The sequence below is a fragment of the Muntiacus reevesi genome, chromosome 2, assembly GCF_963930625.1.
Source record: "Muntiacus reevesi chromosome 2, mMunRee1.1, whole genome shotgun sequence".
Lineage (NCBI taxonomy): Eukaryota > Metazoa > Chordata > Mammalia > Artiodactyla > Cervidae > Muntiacus > Muntiacus reevesi.
The window spans coordinates 111,182,093-111,200,721 of record NC_089250.1 but is presented as its reverse complement, the minus strand read 5'-3'; the positions used below and the strand labels follow the sequence as shown (position 1 = coordinate 111,200,721).

At 41.0% G+C, this 18,629-nt stretch overlaps 1 protein-coding gene and 1 non-coding gene across 2 annotated transcripts in view; both read right to left on the bottom strand.

Annotated features, from left to right (window-relative positions):
• LRMDA (leucine rich melanocyte differentiation associated) overlaps positions 1-18,629 on the bottom strand; it is a 1,142,706-nt gene that overhangs the window by 209,979 nt on the left and 914,098 nt on the right. The window lies entirely within an intron of this gene.
• On the bottom strand, positions 13,983-14,087 carry LOC136162179 (U6 spliceosomal RNA). Its single transcript, XR_010662007.1, has one exon. It is a non-coding gene; the product is annotated as a U6 spliceosomal RNA (small nuclear RNA).

Sequence of the window (18,629 nt, the reverse complement as noted above, 5' to 3'; positions counted from 1 at the left end):
TTCAGTGATCAATACAAAGAAATAGAGGAAAACAATAGAATGGGAAAGACTAGAGATCTCTTCAAGAAAATTAGAGATACCAAGGGAGCATTTCATGCAAAGATGAGCACAATAAAGGACAGAAATGGTATGGACCTCACAGAAGCTGAAGAGATTAAGAAGAGTTGACAAGAATACACAGAAGAACTGTACAAAACAGATCTTCATGACCCAGAAAACCAAGATGGTCTGATCACTCACCTAGAGTCAGACAGCCTGGAACACAAAGTCATATGGGCCTTAGGAAGCATCACTAAGAACAAAGCTAGTGGAGATGATGGAATTCCAGTAGAGCTACTTCAAATCCTAAAAGATGATGCTGTGAAAGTGCTGTACTCAATATGTCAGCAAATTTGAGTGGCCACAGGACTGGAAAAGGTCAGTATTGATTCCAATCCCAAAGAAAGGTAATACCAAAGAATGTTCAAAATACCACACAATTGCATTCATCTCACATGCTAGCAAAGTAATGCTCAAAATTCTTCAAGTCTAAGCTTCAACAGTATGTGAATCGAGAACTTCCAGGTGTTCAAGCTGTATTTAGAAAAGCCAGCGGAACCAGAGATCAAATTGCAAACATCCGTTGGGTCACTGAAAAAGAAAGTTCCAGAAAAATATCTACTTCTGCTTTATTGACTACACCAAAACCTTTGACTGTGTGGATCACAACAAACTGTGGAAAATCCTTAAAGAGATGGGAATACTAGACCACCTGACCTGCCTCCTGAGATATCTGTATGCAGGTCAAGAAGCAACAGTTAAAACTGGACATGAAGCAACAGACTGGTTCCAAATTGGGAAAGGAGTATGTCAAGGCTATATATTGTCACCCTGCTTATTTAACTTATATGCAGAGTACCTCATGTGAAATGCTGGACTGGATGAAGTCAAGCTGGAATCAAGGTTGCTGAGAGAACTATCAATAACCTCAGATTAGCAGATGACACCACACTTACGGCAGAAAGCAAAGAAGAACTGAAGAGCCTGTTGATAAAAGTGAAAGAGAAGAGTGAAAAAGTTGGCTTAAAACTCAATATCCAAAAAACTAAGATCGTGGCAGCTAGTCCCATCACTTCATGGAAAATAGATGTGGAAACAATGGAAACAGTGACAGATTTTATTTTGGGGGACTCCAAAATCACTGCAGATGGTGACTGCAGTCATGAAATTAAAAGATGCTTGCTCCTTGGAAGAAAAGCTATGACCAACCTAGATAGTATATTAAAAAGCAGAGACATTACTTTGCCAAGAAAGGTCCGTCTAATCAAAGCTATTGTTTTTCTAGTAGTCATGTATGGGTGTGAGAGTTGGACTATAAAGAAAGTTGAGAGCCAAAGAATTTACGCTTTCAGATTGTGGTGTTGGGGAATACTCTTGAGAGTCCCTTGGTCTGCAAGGAGATCCAACCAGTCCATCCTAAAGGAAATCAGTCCTGAATATTCACTGAAAGGACTGACGCTGAAGCTGAAGCTCCAATACTTTGGCCACCTGATGTGAAGAAATGACACATTAGAAAAGACCCTGATGCTGGCAAAGGTTGAAGCCAGGAAGAGAAGGGCATGACAGAGGATGTGATGGTTGGATGGCATCACTGATTAGATGGACGCGATTTTGAGCAAGCTCTGGGAGTTGGTGATGGATGGGGAAGACTGGCATGCTACAGTCCATAGGGTCACAAGGAGTCAGACAGACTAAGCGAATGAACTGAACTGAACTTGCCTTTACAAATTAAAGCTAAACTCTGAAAGTCTGAACAAAATACTGGAATACTATAAATCCGTAGTCTAATGTATTATCTGTACTACCTAATTTTTTAAATATTTGCTGTCCTTCATAAACAGCACAGCAAGTACCTCTTTTCTTTCTCCACACAGCTAATGCTGTTTGACTCTTTCCAGTATATATATTCACATGAACATGAGCCCATTATTACTAGTAGGGAAACCTTAGAGGAATGTATGAATATACTTAGCTATGCCCAGTGGAAGCCTCATTTAATCAGAAAAGACTCTTAAGTTGTATCTGGAGCAGCACTGCCCAAAACATAAGCAGAGACACTGTATTAATCAGCTGTACAGATAAATATATCTGAAGAACACTGGAACTAAAAAGTATCAAACTGGGTTCCAAATTATAGATTCCACATATTATTTAACAGGTTTATGTGCAATAAGCACCTTAATAGCTGAAAATCTTACATTTGTTTCCCAAGATTTTTGATCAAAAACTTTAAAAATCTTGAAACACTTCTCTGAAGCAATGTTCTACAAACTACACTTTGGGATGTATGCATGCATGCTAAGTTGCTTCAGTCATGTCTGACTCTTTGTGACGCTATGGACTGTAGCCCACCAGGCTCCTCCATTCTTAGGATTTTCCAAGTAAGAATACTGGAGTGGGTTGCCATGCCATCCTCCAGGGGATCTTCCTGACCCAGGAATCGAACCTGCATCTCTTATGCCTCCTGCATTGGCAGGTGGGTTCTTTACCACCAGTGCTACCTGGGAAGCCCACAGTTTGGGATACATGGATATAAATAGAATAAAATGCTACAATGGGATTCCATTCAAGCTCAACTAAAGCCTCAAGACAATCTAAACCAACCAGACCCACATTCTAAGATGGGTAACCAGAACACCTAGACAGGACCTGAATGGAGGTATCTAAGAAACGGGTTTGCAACACTTAGCTGATTTTAACTGTCTACATGACCAAGAAAAGATATTGGATGGTGTACGAGAGCAGTCTGGAAGTGCAAATGGAGGTTTCTTTAAAGAGAATTTTTAGGTTTGCTTGCTTCACCTCCATGGATAAGGCTTAGGGGGACTTCTGTCATCTCAAGCAAATGAGAGGTGATCCAGTGGATCAGTTGGGCACCTTGATATGTGTCTCCTGAATTTTCAGGATTAGAATGAACTGATATATGACTTATGTCTAAAAACTTTAACAAGTGAAAAAAAGACTGGCTGAGGTCGCTTTCTAGATGGCTCAGTAAAACAGGTCTGTTTGAAGGATGTAGCCATTTCCCACTATGAGTAAGTCAAAGATCTATACTTCCATGGAGGAGATTAGGGCCAAGTATAAGAAAAAGCTCCCTGTGTTAATCCTGGATCCTGCCCTGCTGGAGGTACAGAAATCTCAAAACAGAGAAGTTCCCAGATGTCCAGGATTTGAAAGAGGAATAACAAGTGAACAGCCTTAGGAGACTGTATTTATTACCATCAAGTGAGAGGACTCCAGCTGTTCATGAAACAGCCTAAGGAAAAGGGCCAGACTACACATCTGTCCATGGAAGAGCAAAGCAGGGCCAGACTGGCAGCAAGTCTGCTCCTGCCTGCTCCTCCTCCTGCCTCTTCCTCCTCATCCCTTTCTTCACTGAACCTACCTGAGGAGTAGGAACCAGAAGAAGATGAGAGAATAAAGGAAGAAGACATCCCTCAGCCCACAGAAGAGACATTATCTGTGGATGCATTTCAGTTTTCATTCTTACCCTAGGCTTGTGATATTTATAACTGGTATTCATAACTGGAGTCTTTCATTCATTTATAACTGAAGTCTTGAGTATTTCAAGACGCAGTAAACAGAGGACTTGTTTTCCAAGAGTAAGCAGCAAGTTTGGGGCACCAACTGGGATTTTATTCAGAGGCAGAGGAAGACCTAGTCCTACAGAGTTAATACACAGGGGCAGTTCTAAGAAAAATAATAAAGCTGTGTTGCACCCTAGCATATACCACTAAACTAAGCTAACATTTTTGTTAAAAGTATCAAACATATACATTACCATATGTAAAATAGATAAGTTTGATGCCTGAAGCAGGGCACCCAAAGTTGGTGCTCTGTGATAACCTAGAGGGGTAGGGTGGGGTGAGAGGTGGGAGGGGAGTTCAGGATAGAGGGAACACATGTATACCCATGGCCGATTCATGTTGATGTACGGAAAAAACCATCACAATATTGTAATTAGCCTCCAACAAAATATTTTTTTTCAAGTACCAATGGCTTCATATATAGTCCCCGAGGCCCATCCTGTCATTCTGTGTCTCAGGCCCACTGCAAGGAGTAGCAACCTACACTCTCTTGCATTTGCATGATATTTCCATGTCCAACTTCTCAACTGACACTCACAACTCTACAAGGTAGCTCGGTAGGTATGACTGTTCCTATCTTACAGGGGAAAAAAACTGAGGATCACATCTGTGACTTGACTTATCTGAAGTCTAAAACTCAAGCACTAGCAGATGCAAGTTTTAGAACTCTTGTTATCCAGACTTCTTGTTCAGTGCTTTTTCCAATACACACGCTATTTTCTTTAAAGGACAGGAGGAGTGGTTACTGGCAAACACTAGAATCCATTTCTCCAATGTGACTGGAAATGACTTCTCAGTGAGTAAAACCAAAATACTTAGATCTGTTAGGTTTTCTAGACAGCAACATCAGCTTTAAAATAAAGTCAAAAGCAGTAAAAAAAAAAAAACCAGTATGATTCTAGGCAGAGTTGCTTAAAGTCTTTTTCCAAATCCAGGATAGCTACTCTAGATAGCTTGATAGATTTTGTTTTTCTTCCTTTAAATATTAATAATTGGGGAGGGATTCTTTTTGATTCAGTTTAGTTGCTTAGTCGTGTCCGACTCTTGATTACTTAAAATACTGTGTCTTCTGTCTTCAAAGCACAAGGCCAATTATCATTTTTTCTCTTTTCTTTTTTCAACTGGCACAAAACCTAAGAGAAGCCTCGAGGTGCAAATGATCTGTAGTCTATTTAACATCATGGTTATTTATTTTTATGAGACCTCATTGTTGTTTTTCACCCTAAATTATAGGTACATTCTTTGCTCCACTTCCTACTCTTCTGCAAACCTCCAAATACTGTTCCTATCTATATTTCCAAATAATCTTCAGTACTTTGTCAAATATTCAACATTGCATAGATGGCATGTTGGACCAAGGCAAGTATCTGTAGAGCTGAGTAATTTAACCCAGGGCTGTGAGCCCAATTCTCTCCCAGGGGCAGTGCCACATGTTTTATCAGGATTGCCAAGGGAAAATTCTCAGGTTGCAACGTTTCACAAAGATTGAGTCCTTTGGGTTAATGTTGTACTAGTGTTGAAACATCTAGGTTTCTATATTTTCGTAGTTTTACTTAACTATTTATGCCATAATTATAAAATGGGCCATCATTTTCCAAAGACTTAATTAACATCCTCTTTTCTTCTTTTCAATGACCCTCTCCTAATCTTTGTCACTCTACTTTTGCCTTTGCCTCAGTAGGACCTAAATTCTTAAGACTTCTAGTTCCTCCAACGTGGAAAAATTCCCTGGGAATTTTTATGTAAACAAACTTTGTTAAGTTGCTGCAATTTAAGGACGAAATTTCCCCAGTCTTACCAAAAGAACAATTTAAAGTAATAACAACTGCCCCTGGAATAGCAATAATAATCCCTTATAGTTTTAAATTATAGTTTTTATACCACTCTAATTTATATCAAGCAAAAGAATAAAGTGCTAAACAAATATAAGATTATATTTGTATTGAAGTTGCCCCTTTCTCTAACTGTTAAAAATTCCACTTAAACTTTGAGGCTGGATATAGATATCGAGGCAGCAAAATGGTCCCCTATTCCCCAAGCACAGCTAATTAACCCCTTCTTTGCACCTCCCATGTTTCTGCTTATACAACTTTAACAGCCTATTTCATGACATTGAAGTTATTTTCACACATATCTTCACTAAATGTTCCTTAAAAAGGGAAAGACTCTCCATCTCCATGTCATGGTCCAATTCTTAGGAACTCAAAAAGTGTTGAAGTGAGCTGTCCAGAACCCTATAAAGAAAGAGGTCATGTAACCATTATTCCCTCTTAAAAACAAGCTAACTGAGCCTCAAAAAGCTGAAGGGATTTTGCCAAAGTCACAGATCTTGTTAAGAGAAAGAACTTGAATCCAGATACCTGCAGTTCCAGAGTCCATGTACTGATATTACATCCCTGTCTTTGGGAACTCTTTTCACAGAATGATCCCTGAAAGTTCAAAGCAACTTAGCTATGCTCTTTTTGTTAATTTAATCCAAAGAACTAAAAAAAAAAAAAAAACAAAACTTTGTTTTTAAGAAACAAAATTCCACATTTTTTCAGGGAGAAAAGTTGTTTATGTCAACAAACTAATAAGGAAGAGAAAAGGGGAAAGAAAAAAAAAACAAAGGAAAGAGGAAAGAAAGAATAAGTAGGAAGGAAGGGAGGGGACAGATGGACAAAAAGCCTGAGTAAAAACATTCCAAATTAATTTACGTCATCAAACTGAGTTTCAACCTGCCTTTCCAATTTTATTTACCATCACTACCCCCTACTCATTCTGTGCTCCAGTTAATTGGTCTAGTTGTGACAATACTGCTGCTGCTAAGTCACTTCAGTCGTGTCCGACTCTGTGCGACCCCATAGACAGCAGCCCATAAGGCTTTTCCGTCCCTGGGCTTCTCCAGGCAAGAACACTGGAGTGGGTTGCCATTTCCTTCTCTGATGCGTGAAAGTGAAAAGTGAAAGTGAAGTCGCTCAGTCGTGTCCGACTCTTAGCAACCCCATGGACCCAGTCTACCAGGCTCCTCCATCCATGGGATTTTCCAGGCGAGAGGACTGGAGTCGGGTGCCATCACCTGTGACAATACTAAGGATAAGCAACTAAAAACAATTTGATTCTTATATTGACCTTATATCTTGCAACCTTGCTAAATTCACTTATTACTTTTTGTACCTTTTTAGAGATTCTATTACATGATCATCTGTGAATGAAGAGAGCTTTTTTCCTTCCTTTCCAGTCTAGATTTTTTTTTTTTCTTTCTTGTTTTCTTGCCTTACTCCACCAGCTAAAACCTCTAATACAATGCTGTGTAGACATAGCAAGCATATATTTGTACTTTTTTTTTTTTAAAAAACAACAAAATGATTAAGTATTTTTCAGGCACTGAATAAATTCCACACCAGTTAAAGGTAAGAATCAGTCTCCATCCTAAGGATGTTATGACCTGGTGGAGAAGTTCTCTCTACTGAAAAACAAATAAAGCTCGAAAGATAAGGCCAGAATGGGTGTTGAATAATAAAAGTAACCACAGCAGTAATAGGAGCCTCATTACTTACAGAAGGACTACTATGGCCCAGGCACTGTTGAAAGATCCAGGTATGTATTATTTCACTTGACTCTTCTATCTTATCCCCATTTTATAGGCAGGGAATAAGAGACACAGGAAAATATGTAATTTATGTCTCCACAGCCAGTGTTCTCAAGAGGACTAAATTGCCTTCAGTTACCATGTCTTCGTTAATAGGTACTGAGTGTCCACTCTTTGCTAATTACTATGTCACTTTCAATTAATTTAACTATCACAATTATCTTGTCTTATAAAGGAACTGAGCTTCAGAGAGTTTAAGTGACCTGTCCAAGGTCACCCAACTAGCACAAGACTCAAACCAAAGTGTCCTGACTCCAGATTCAATACTTTTTTCTACCACTCCCTGATTCCTCTTCAAATAGTTAATGTTTATATAGCACTTTGCAGTTTACAAAAATTGTGATCACATTTATGCTTTCACTGCCACTTCAAAGGAGTTGAGATTTTATTCACTAGCAAAGAAGAACCTTTCTCTGCTTTTGAGGGGAGGGAAAATGAAAGGTAGAAGAGGGGTTTGGGGAAGATGAGCATACCACTCTGCTAGATGGGTTTGTCAGGGCACATATGCAAGTACAGGGTTAGGAGGCTCCCACCTCTCAGGACCCTCTACATTCACCTCTGAACCTGTGAGTCCCTCCCTCCAAACTCATTTGCCAGTCAGAAGAAGTCCTGGTTTAAATAATGTGCCTGGAGGGAACTCCCAGAAGAGCGGAGATAATAAAAGTATTTCTTATGTCACTTCTTCCTGCATTTAACTTGGGAAGAATATTTTTGTTAACTGGGAAGAGCACACCAAGGAACCATTATCACTGATACAAGAAGAAAACGGATGGTAGATTTCCTCAGCCACGTCCTGTCAGTGTCAACAATTTAACTAAACATATAATAGTCATAACCTCATCAGTGTTAAATTTTCTAGGTTTCTGGCACATATCTCTTCATCTCCCTCATTAAGTTTATAGAGTGTTCTCTGGTACATTTGCTCAGTATGAAGATTTCAGTTTCAACTGGCACATATTGGAGTCAAACAGGGGAATGATTTTTTTCTGCCTTAAATAGTTAGCAGAATACGAGAGCATATGAAATGGACCAATGCCCACAGCCAGGTGTTTGGCCAGTAATTGCAGATGGGCTTGACCCCATCCATCACAATCCACCCTGCTCACTAGGGATGGGTCCAAGACAAAGAGACTAACCCAAGCCCGAAATATGAATAGTCACTCTGATTTCAATATCTCCCTTGATTCACACCTTGCATCACTATTCCCCACTTAGGGACTCCCCTCATTCAGAACTGAAGTCCCAAGATCCTCATTATTATGCCCGCTTTAGGATGATGGTTGCTCCAAACAAACTCCCTAAACCCAAATCTATCCTTATCCTCTTGCACTTAACCTAAATTTGACAATCTAGTATTCTGTGCTCAACTATGTCAGATGAAAATGATTGTTAAAAAAAAAAAAAAATTCAGGCAACAACTTAAGTGATAGTAAGCTTGATATGACTTCTTTCCCAAGGGCTCCTGTATTTTAAAAAGAAATACACAGAATCAGGTATATTTTAAACTATAGAATAAGTTCAACGGTGGAGAGAAGGTTCTGAACAGCTTCAGGGTAGGACTTTTTCCAGCATCCATTAAAACTGTCCTTTGAGAAACAGCTAATCTTATCGATATACTCAGACCTCAGTTTCTTCTTGTCATTTAGGAATATAATTACTGACCTCATAGCATTATTGTGGGGAATGATCAAGTTGGTTCATAACTGTCACAAACCTCTCAGAAAGCAATACAGTACTATACACAAGTGAGAGGTTTCTAAAGACTTCTGCGCTTTGTCCTTCGCATAGGTAACACACTTGACCTCACTCCATGGAGTCAAAAGACACTGGAAACCACCTGGGTAATGAATCTGTCTTTCAGCTAGACAGGAGTACAACTTGTACCTACACTACTTCTGGGTTCAAAACCAGATTATCCTATCTCTCATTTCTCAACTACCCACAAAAATAGAGCCCCTGTTTCTTGGGTGCCACCTTTAACACTGGCAGCAAACACCTTCTGCAACCTACTCACAAGGTTGCCATACCAACAATGATGAACCAAGGCAGTTTGTGGACCAACTCAAGGGCAACAACATGCTCTTGGGCCTGAAATAATAACTGAACCAAGGATTTGATCCATGAAGAAAGATCAAACTTGCTACTGTCTTACTTTGAATTAGAGCTCCATTCCCATCCATAACAAACCTTTGTATTTTTATCCAAAATGGATCCTCACAGACCTACAACTGCTGCTGTCTTTTAACCAAGACATCAGTAGTCATCGTTGTTCAGTTGCTCAGTTGTGTCCAACTCTTTGTGACCCCATGGGCTGAAGCATGCCAGGGTTCCCTGTCCTTCACCATCTCCCAAAGTTTGCTCAAACTCATGTCTATTGAGTCAGTGACGCCATCCAACCATTTGATCCTCTGTCGGACATCATTGTTACCATCTAAACCTTCTTTCACTATTTTTCATTCCCAGGTTCCTTAGTGGATTAGAAGTCTATCTGTTTATCTATGAAAGTAGTAAGTTCTAGGTTTTGGGGGACCTTAAATTATGGGAAAATGATCTCAAAATTCCTGATCAAAGTGTCACAGAAGGATCTGAAGAATATCCTGGGACATTCTCTTTGTTTACAAGACAAGGAATTGAGGCCTGAGCTTAAAGTCACATGCTGGAGTTGCAAGGAAGATATGAAATGCAGACCCAGGTCTAATGCATATGTCCACTCTACCAGATGGCATCCTTCCCCTCTGCTGCCCATGCCATCAGCACTAATGGAACCACCCGTCCTATCACTGTTCCCTAGAAGTTAATGAAGGTCTTACATCCCCACTAACCTTTTAAACTTCTACTTTCCCTTTCATGGGTCTTCTCATATTTCCTCCTCCGCTTCCTGGTCAGTGCTGGGCACTGATAGACATGTCCTCAACAGTTTTGCAATGACCAATGGAATGGATGAATACGTGACTGCACAGGTCCTTATCATCAGCGCTGCTGTGGTCTGTTAGCTGGGATGCCAGTGATTTCTCTCATAAAATACAACCACCATGACTGCAGGGGAATGAGGGTGTGGAGGACAACTTCTACAGCTAGCGAGCGCCACAGGTCATTTGCCACATGTTCTGTGGCTCATGGCTTCCCCGGTGGCTCAGACCATAATGAATGTGCCTGCAATGCAGGAGACCCATGTTCAATCCCTGGGTTTGGAAGATCCCCTGGAGAAGGAAATGGCAACCCACTCCAGTATTCTTGCCTGGAGAATCCATGGACAGAGGAGCCTAGCAGGCCACAGTCCACGGGATCACAAAGAGTTGGACACAACTAAGCAACGAACGCACTGTGGCCCAAGTCACATGAGCCAGTGTGCAGGAACTGAAAGAGGCAAAATGAGACCTCACCCTGGGGACGGGAGGAATGCTGCCCCTAGCCAACCATCTCTGCGGTGGGAGGTTGATGACAGATGCAGAGCACACAACTCTGGCTGGATGCCAAACATCTGGACTCAAAATCAAGCAACCATGTAATTCCAATCAAAGAAAATCTAATCAACAAATATTTCCAGTGCCTACTACGTGCATCTAGCCTGTTGTGGTTAAAATGAAAGACATTTAAGTCCTACTCAAGCCCCAAATTCCATTGTTCTCTGTTCCAGATGCCTGATATGTATTAATCAAACATTCATGTTTTGAATCAAGTACCTGTTGGTATATGTTGATGTGCAGGCAAAACCAAAAGTTTGGAATTATTTTTCATCCCCTTTAGTGGTACCCTTGTTAAGCTCCTTAGATGGAGGCTGAGAAGAGTTTGCCCCAAACCCCCTACCATTTCTTGGACTTCTATGCCTTGCTGCCTACTGCTCCATCAGAATGCAGCAGGGCTAGGAGGGCCATGCTTCCTCCCACTTTTCCAGGGAGATATTCAGGTGAGAACACCACCAGAGGCAATATCTTTCTGAAATCAGTGGTTCAGTTGCCTCTAGGCTCACACACACTCAACGCCATGAGGGAACCCTGTGCATAATTTGGCATCTGTAGTGCTCTAAGAACAAAGGATATAATATCCCTTTGTTTCTGGACATCCTAAAGTGACAATGACATCTTGGTTGACAATTATGATTCCATATTCTTTTGTAAATCAAGTTATTTCTGAAAGAACTTAAAAGAGGTGAATGAACATTCAGTTGCTTTATATCTGGCATTTCTCCCATGAGGACTGCCAGAGCTTTTACTGATAATCCCACCAAGCATTGTGGTCATGAAATGAACCACGTCTAGGGATTTGCTTCCAGCTTGCTTTAGGCCTTTCACTGTTCTCACTCTTCAATAAGAAGAAACAGCTACTGAGGTAAAGTTGGGAGTGCCTCTCCATATGTGATGGTGGTCTCTGATTTGTCAAAGTCCCCTAGCTGTTGTCAGGCAGGCTCTACACACACTTCAAATAACGGCATGACTGTGCTTGTCTTTCCTATTTCCACAATGGCCTCTAAGTTTCTCAAAGTCAACTGAGGTCTCACACCTCAGTACACCGAGTGCAAGGATGTGCACAATAATCATGATATGATGTTTATAGACAGGGAAACAGCGGACCACTAAGGCCAGACTTACTTATAACCTTCCTACAGGAGATGGAGGTGGGAAACTCTGGAAATTTGGGTCTCCACACTCTAGGTGTTGTGGCTACCTCCTCAGAAGTGTGAAATAGAGGACCCTCTGGTCATTTACATTTTACACCTCTCCTGCCCACCACAGAGGGTGGTTTCTGCAGCCAGTCTGCTCAGGGAGCCACTGGGCTTCCTCACTGTCCATGCTCAGCTAGTCAAGGGAAAGAACATTAAGGGTGCTTTCCTCACAGGCCTGCACAATATAGAAGAAAGTTGAAAAGGTCCATATCTGTGGGGGCAAATCTGTCCTAGACAGTGCTGTGGATGATTTCAAATAAGCCATCCTGCTGAGCAGATGTACCTTCAGCCAGGGTGTGCTGAGTAGAGCCTATGCCAGAGTTTGATCCTGCTGCCTTGCTCCCTTGGTTTACAGAAAGCCTGAAGTACTTTCTCATCCTTAAACTCAGGACCTAGATCATGTTTTGAATGGTCTATCCCTTGTACTCTGAGTCCCACTCTGACGTCCCTAACTCTACAAAATCCCTTTGGTTCTATTCAAGAAGAAAGTTCGCAAGACAGATTTCTCAAAGACAAAAGTTTCAAATCAAGTCTCAGCTACTTTTATACACTCTCAACCCCACCCCCAGCACAGTGATAACCTTACTGGGAAAAGAGCCTGTAAGAGGTGGGGAGAGTATCCATACCTCCCCATCTCCTTCTACATCCTGCCAGTACTCTGTACTCTCAACCTTGTTCTATCTTTCTCATTTGACTCTATTTCACTAGCTCTCCACTAACTTAACTTCTTTATTACCAACTTGATGCATGTACCCAGAATGGAGGGACAGAAATTCCAAAGTCACCACTTATCCCCTCCCAATGCCAACTCCCTTATGGAATTTTGTGACCCAAAGATGACCCTGGCCTACACGCTGGATTTTTTTTTTAACCGTAAAAGAACTATTTCTGCAAAGAATTTTGAAGTTGTCATTTTCATTTTAAAAATAAGATGATAAAACACACACACACACACAAGCCATTATTTGTAAAATGACTGCAGATGATGAAGAGGAATGCATATCGATACATACGCATGCATACAGATGAGTGAGTGAGCACATGTGTATGTATGTATCTACACTTGGGGGCCAGAATGAGCCTCTCAGATGAAGAGAGTGACTGAATACTAAGGAAAATGACAGGAATCAAGAGTGTTTTCAAATTTCTTCTAGTTTTTCCTTCCAACAATCCCTCCAAATTAAAAAAAAAAAAGTTTTTGTGGGAATTCCATTTAAATTTGATATCTAAATGAGCTTCAAAGCAGTCACATGGGTGGCAGAAATGCAGGGGTTACAAAGCAGGGTCTCACTGTGGTATGAGAATGATTGCTAGCTAGAAAGGGAGATTTTCTAGTTCTCTTCTGGTATTGCTTAGCTAAATAAACTCTGACACCTCTGCGCCTCAATGCTTGATATCTTAGATTCTTTCCAGGGCTTACTAGTGTTCTGTGGTTATATTATTTAAAAATTATGTGGATATTTGGAATAATGATTACCATGTCTATGATGACCACCACTGCCACCACCAATGTCATCCTGACTTCTCTTCCTTCTAGACCTATCTGCAATTGCATAGTTATACCTGTACCTTAAGTGAACAAATAGTAGATTTCCTCATTTTGCAAGGAAGACTACAGACAGAATTTTCAGTGACGTTTACCACTATATCTGGGTAGTGCCAAGTTCAGACTTCATGAGAGCCCAAGAACCCAGTGCAACACTATCTCAAATGCTAATGATGGAAGACCCTTCTAATTGGGTTTCCAAAGCAGCAGTCAAAGGGAATAATGGAAATTCCAAGAAAATTTGATCTTCAGAGAGCGTGGACTCTGCTTATGATCATGAGTTTGGGTCAGGTTCAGACTTTTCAAATGCTATTCCAAGTACCCCCTAACCCAGTAATTGGGGGCTACTCAAATGCTAACTCAGTGTCCCTTCCTGTCACAATCAGCATTCATGCAATTCTTTACACTGTAAACAGCTTATGAAGGTGGACATGTCATTCCTGCACTACACAAAAAAATTAGACTCAGCTCTTCAACCCAAAGATATCTTGGGTAAGTTCATCTTCTATTTTTTTTTTTAATATAGAATGCTTCAAGAATTTGTACATCATCCTTGGGTAAAAACCATGATAATCTTTTCTATGTCATTCCAATTTTACTATAGGTATTGTTGAAGCGAGCATGGGAAGGTCTTTCTGAGACATGGAATGGTAAGTGGTAAAAATCACAGGTTTTGGAATCACACAGACCAGCATTAACTTTAAAAATCTCCTTTAAGAGAAGGTAGCATCTGAGAATTACCCACATGTGTTCTGTGTAGGGATTATTCATCCCCTACCTCATCAGATACAGTTGTTGGCACAAAGCGTGCACTCAATAAATATTTATTGAACTAAATTATCTATCCTCATATTGAACAAATTTATTTTCACTTAAAGGGGACTCCACAATCTCTTGGCAACCTGATCCTATGTTCCCTGCAGTTTCTTTAAGGATGAGTTCTGGGTTTGGGATATTGATGTCTTTGTCCCACCTCATCCATAACGTCTTCCCTGACAACTCTAGTCTACCTACTCTCCTTTTTCTGACTCCCTGTTGTACTTATTCCAGGTTCCAGTCACTTTGGCACACATGTGATATCTTATCTTGCCATGGAAAATGTGTTTCATAAACACATCATCCTTCCCAGGAGCCTATAAGTTCCTCGAGGGCAAAGGCCATATTTGGTATTTATTTTGCACGTCCCATGGTACACAATGCGATACAGAGCCCATAGCAGACTCTGAAAAAGGACCATTAAATTGAGTTGAATTTTAAGGACAGTTCTCCATTGCCAGTGAAGACTTTCTTTCAGAGAAGTACTGAAAGGCAGGATTGGCTATATTCATAGTTCATTTCACCAAGCTAAGCCCATAAGTCTCTATAGTTGATGTGCTAGTTAGGAAACAAAGGGTCAAAAAGCAGCTGCTTACTTTCAACAAAGAAGAGATTGTATTTCAGCTGTGGATTGCAGGATTTCGTGTGTCAGTCACTCTTGACTCTTGGCCAAACCCTTTGGTGTTATCAGGAATAAAAAGCAACCCAGAGATATGTCAAATATCAATTTCCAATTACTTTCTTGCAAAACATTTCTGCCACTTGGGAAAACTCCCAAGGGATCTGTTGCCCCTTATCAACTTAGATTGGGTTTATCTTTCACTCAGACAGGTAACACTCGGCAATGGCAATGCCCTGTTTAGCCTCAATATTCCAGTGTCCTCCTCTGACACTCAGGTTCTCTTGAAAAGTCTTCAATATTGGCTTACTCTGTCATCGGATACCTGGCCCCAGTATGGAAGGCCTGATATTATACCCTGAACCATATGTGTCAGGGTAGAATGGGGATAATGCCAATCACTACGGTGAGCTATTGTCACTTAGGTTTCCCAAGACTTAATTTGCATTGAGACGCTGAATGCAGGAACAAAGCCTCATGCAGGTCTTGTGTGTCTTCAGCTCTACCCAAGCTGGGAAGAATCAAGAGAGTCTCTAAAAGTCTTCATTTTGATACTCAAAACACAGAACAGCATTTCTACCCTCTCCGTCATAGAAGACAGGCCACAAACTAATTGAAAAAATCTTTGGTACTAGGGATGTTAAAACTGAAGATCTGCACAAAACCAGAAATCACATGTCCCCTTTATTACAAAGTAATGGAACAGAATTTGGAAAAACCAGGAAACATCTCTGGGTCCATAAATCAGCCCAGTTGGAGGGAAACACAAATGGCCAGCACCTGGAATGAGCCTTGGTCTGGAGCCGGAGAGCAGCCTAAAGCCCTGAACTGCGGGGCCAAGGCTCCAGACTGTGCACTGTGATTAATGACTTGAGTGAAAGGTCTCAGTTGAAGCTGAACAATTAACTTGTTCTCTCCACATCGCAGATCTCTCTACAGCATAACTATGTCTTCCCTGATTGTTCCTATTTACCAAAACGCAAGCCAGTCTGGGAAGCTTCGAACATGTCATCATCAGACTGTTTCTGACAATCGGGAGAGCCCTGGTGTTTGTCAGGACTACTTTTGTCAAATCATCTGTTTCGACTCTGCATGCAAGCCTCAACCTTTCAGTTCCTTTTCAAGTTTAAGAACCATCCAAATGAGGCAATGGCATTGGCCTCGATCCGTCAAAAAAAAAAAAAAAAGTCCAGAGCTCGGAGGATTGCAAATGGACAGCATATGGCCTGGCTTGTTTCTGGTCACTCCCCAAAAAGTTCTTAGGGAATTGAATGTCCATGAGATTAATGGTTCCCTCCTGTCTTGCCTTTATCCTCTGGAATAGGTTTCTCTAATCTCTTTCAGATCCTCTAAAGCATTTACATTAAACCAATCACTCCTCCTGAATCTACAACAGAGATTCTGATAAGACCTGTTAGAACCAAGGAAGTCTCCAAACCTTTCCCCGTTTCTCCTGGAGTAAATCTGTAGATGGGAAGGAAAAGCAGGTGACCCCAGAATCTGATTCTGAATGTGTTAGTACAAGTACCTAAGAGGGGTACCCCCACAGAATCCAGTTTCCTCATTTGATCTTCCAAAACCACTTCATTTGTGAGAAAAGGGTCTACAAAAAGTGCACGTGCCCCCCATAAGGTAGACTTGGAATAGTACTGAGTGTGTTGCCTAACAACATCCACCCCATGGACCTGCCACGGGGGCTGACCCTTCACTTCCCCTTTAGCCAATTCCATTTCCTTCAGTGAAGGCACCCTGTCTCCAGAAGACATCAAAAACAATAACACTAATAACAGAAGTGTCATCAGCCACAATAATAGCATGCATGTGTATAGCACTTACAATGGGCCAGAAACTCTTTAAAATAGTCTATTTATATCAACTCACATGGTCCTCACAACAACCTTACTAATGTAGGTATTACTATTATACCTATATTACAGAGAGGAAGATACAGAGTATCTTGCCCAAGGTCACAAAGTCATTAAGTGGTAAAGTGAGGATTCAAACACCGGTCTCATTCTTAAAACTATCCTATAGTGTAGCTACGTTCTTGAGAGGTATGGTCCCCAGGTACCACTGTAGATGAGGTTAGCGAAGCATCCTTCTAGCCTAACACACCTGAGCAGTCAGGCCTCGTGGATCCTGTTTCTGCTACTCAGTGAGTAACCTCCAGAGAGTTCTGAGTCTCTGAGCCCTTGTTGGTCTCATCTGTGAAACTGGCATGGACAAAGAGCTGCCGTGTAGGGTTTTAGTGAGATTGGTGAGATAATGCTATACAGGACCTAGCACAATACCTAAACATGGCAGCTGAATAAAATGGAAGCTATTGAAATGCTTATCACTAATCAGGTCAGCTCATACTGATAAAGAAGCTGGAGAAGATGAGACAGAAATAATCACAGCTTGGAATGTGAATATGAAATGCAGGTCAAAGTGGTAACCCCAAAGAGACTAGAATACTAAAAAGTACTGATGAGGAATATCTACCTTCTTGGCCTGACTCAATTTATGCAGCCCCTGGTTTGGTTTATTCCCATGAATGAAAAAATTCTAATTTTAAAATACAAACAACATTAAGAAGGAAGGAACAGATGCCCAGACTGGGATAATTAGAATAGTCTCCCTGAAATCCCTAGTCCAAAGGAAGAGCAAGGCCTCCTGCATGGCCCGTGTGGCTGCCCCAGAGTCAAGCTTGGAGTTGCATCCTTCATTCCACATTTCCTACATGTTCTTGCCGACCCCTGACACATCACATTCTTTGCATCAATAAGGACTGGTGCCAGAACACACTAAATTGCCTTTGACTACATTTAAGTGATCTAGTATTTTTTTATGATTCTTTCTTGTTGCACCATTTTTCACTTTTGACTTTACAATTCTCTGCTGACTTTAAATAAAGCTTTTGCCAGACTACCCAAGGTGGTTTTTAATAGAGATTTAGGGGCTAGGTTGTGTTGTGGTTTGGATTCAGATTCTCCTGCAGCAATAGGGGGAAATTAACTAGGTGGTTTCATCTCAAGTGCCCATTTATACTCAGAATGGACAGACAGCTTATCTTCTTCCAAGCTTGTAATCATGACACTACAAAGTGATACTCAAGAAAGAAAAAAATTAGGTAGCAAGAGCTTCCACACCACAAAACCACTACACAGTGTCCCTGTAAACCCAGATGACTGGAATAACATACAGGCAGCGGTGGGATCACTTGCTGAGTGACAGGGAGGAATCTGACCACATTGTGTCCTCTGCCAAAGATGATGCTTGTTCTCCTTAAGATGGGGAACTCAAATGACCCTATAGGAGTTACACGAGCTTGCCTCCTGACACTGCTCCCCCCTCCGTGCTATCCCTGGTACCCACTGCCTTCTGCCCAGATGAAACACTGGAAGCCAGCAGGCCTTCAGTCACTGAGAAAGGTGACATGACTGGCAAAGACACCAAGTCAGATATGAAGTCAGTCCCCCAAACTAACATTTGTTTTTTAGAGAAGAATTACCTTGAGTTAATCACCTCTTCAAAATATAAAATTGATAGTAAGAGTTTGCTTTTGTCTCATTATTCATTATTATCCAATGCCTACTCCATTATAAATGAAGGGGAAAAAAAACATATGCTAAGTATTGAGAACAACAGTTTTAAAAATATCTGTGTACTCCTCACCAAGTTTAGAGATAAATAAATCTCTTGGGTTGTTTTTGTCTTTTCCTCTACCTACCACTGATGGTAAATGC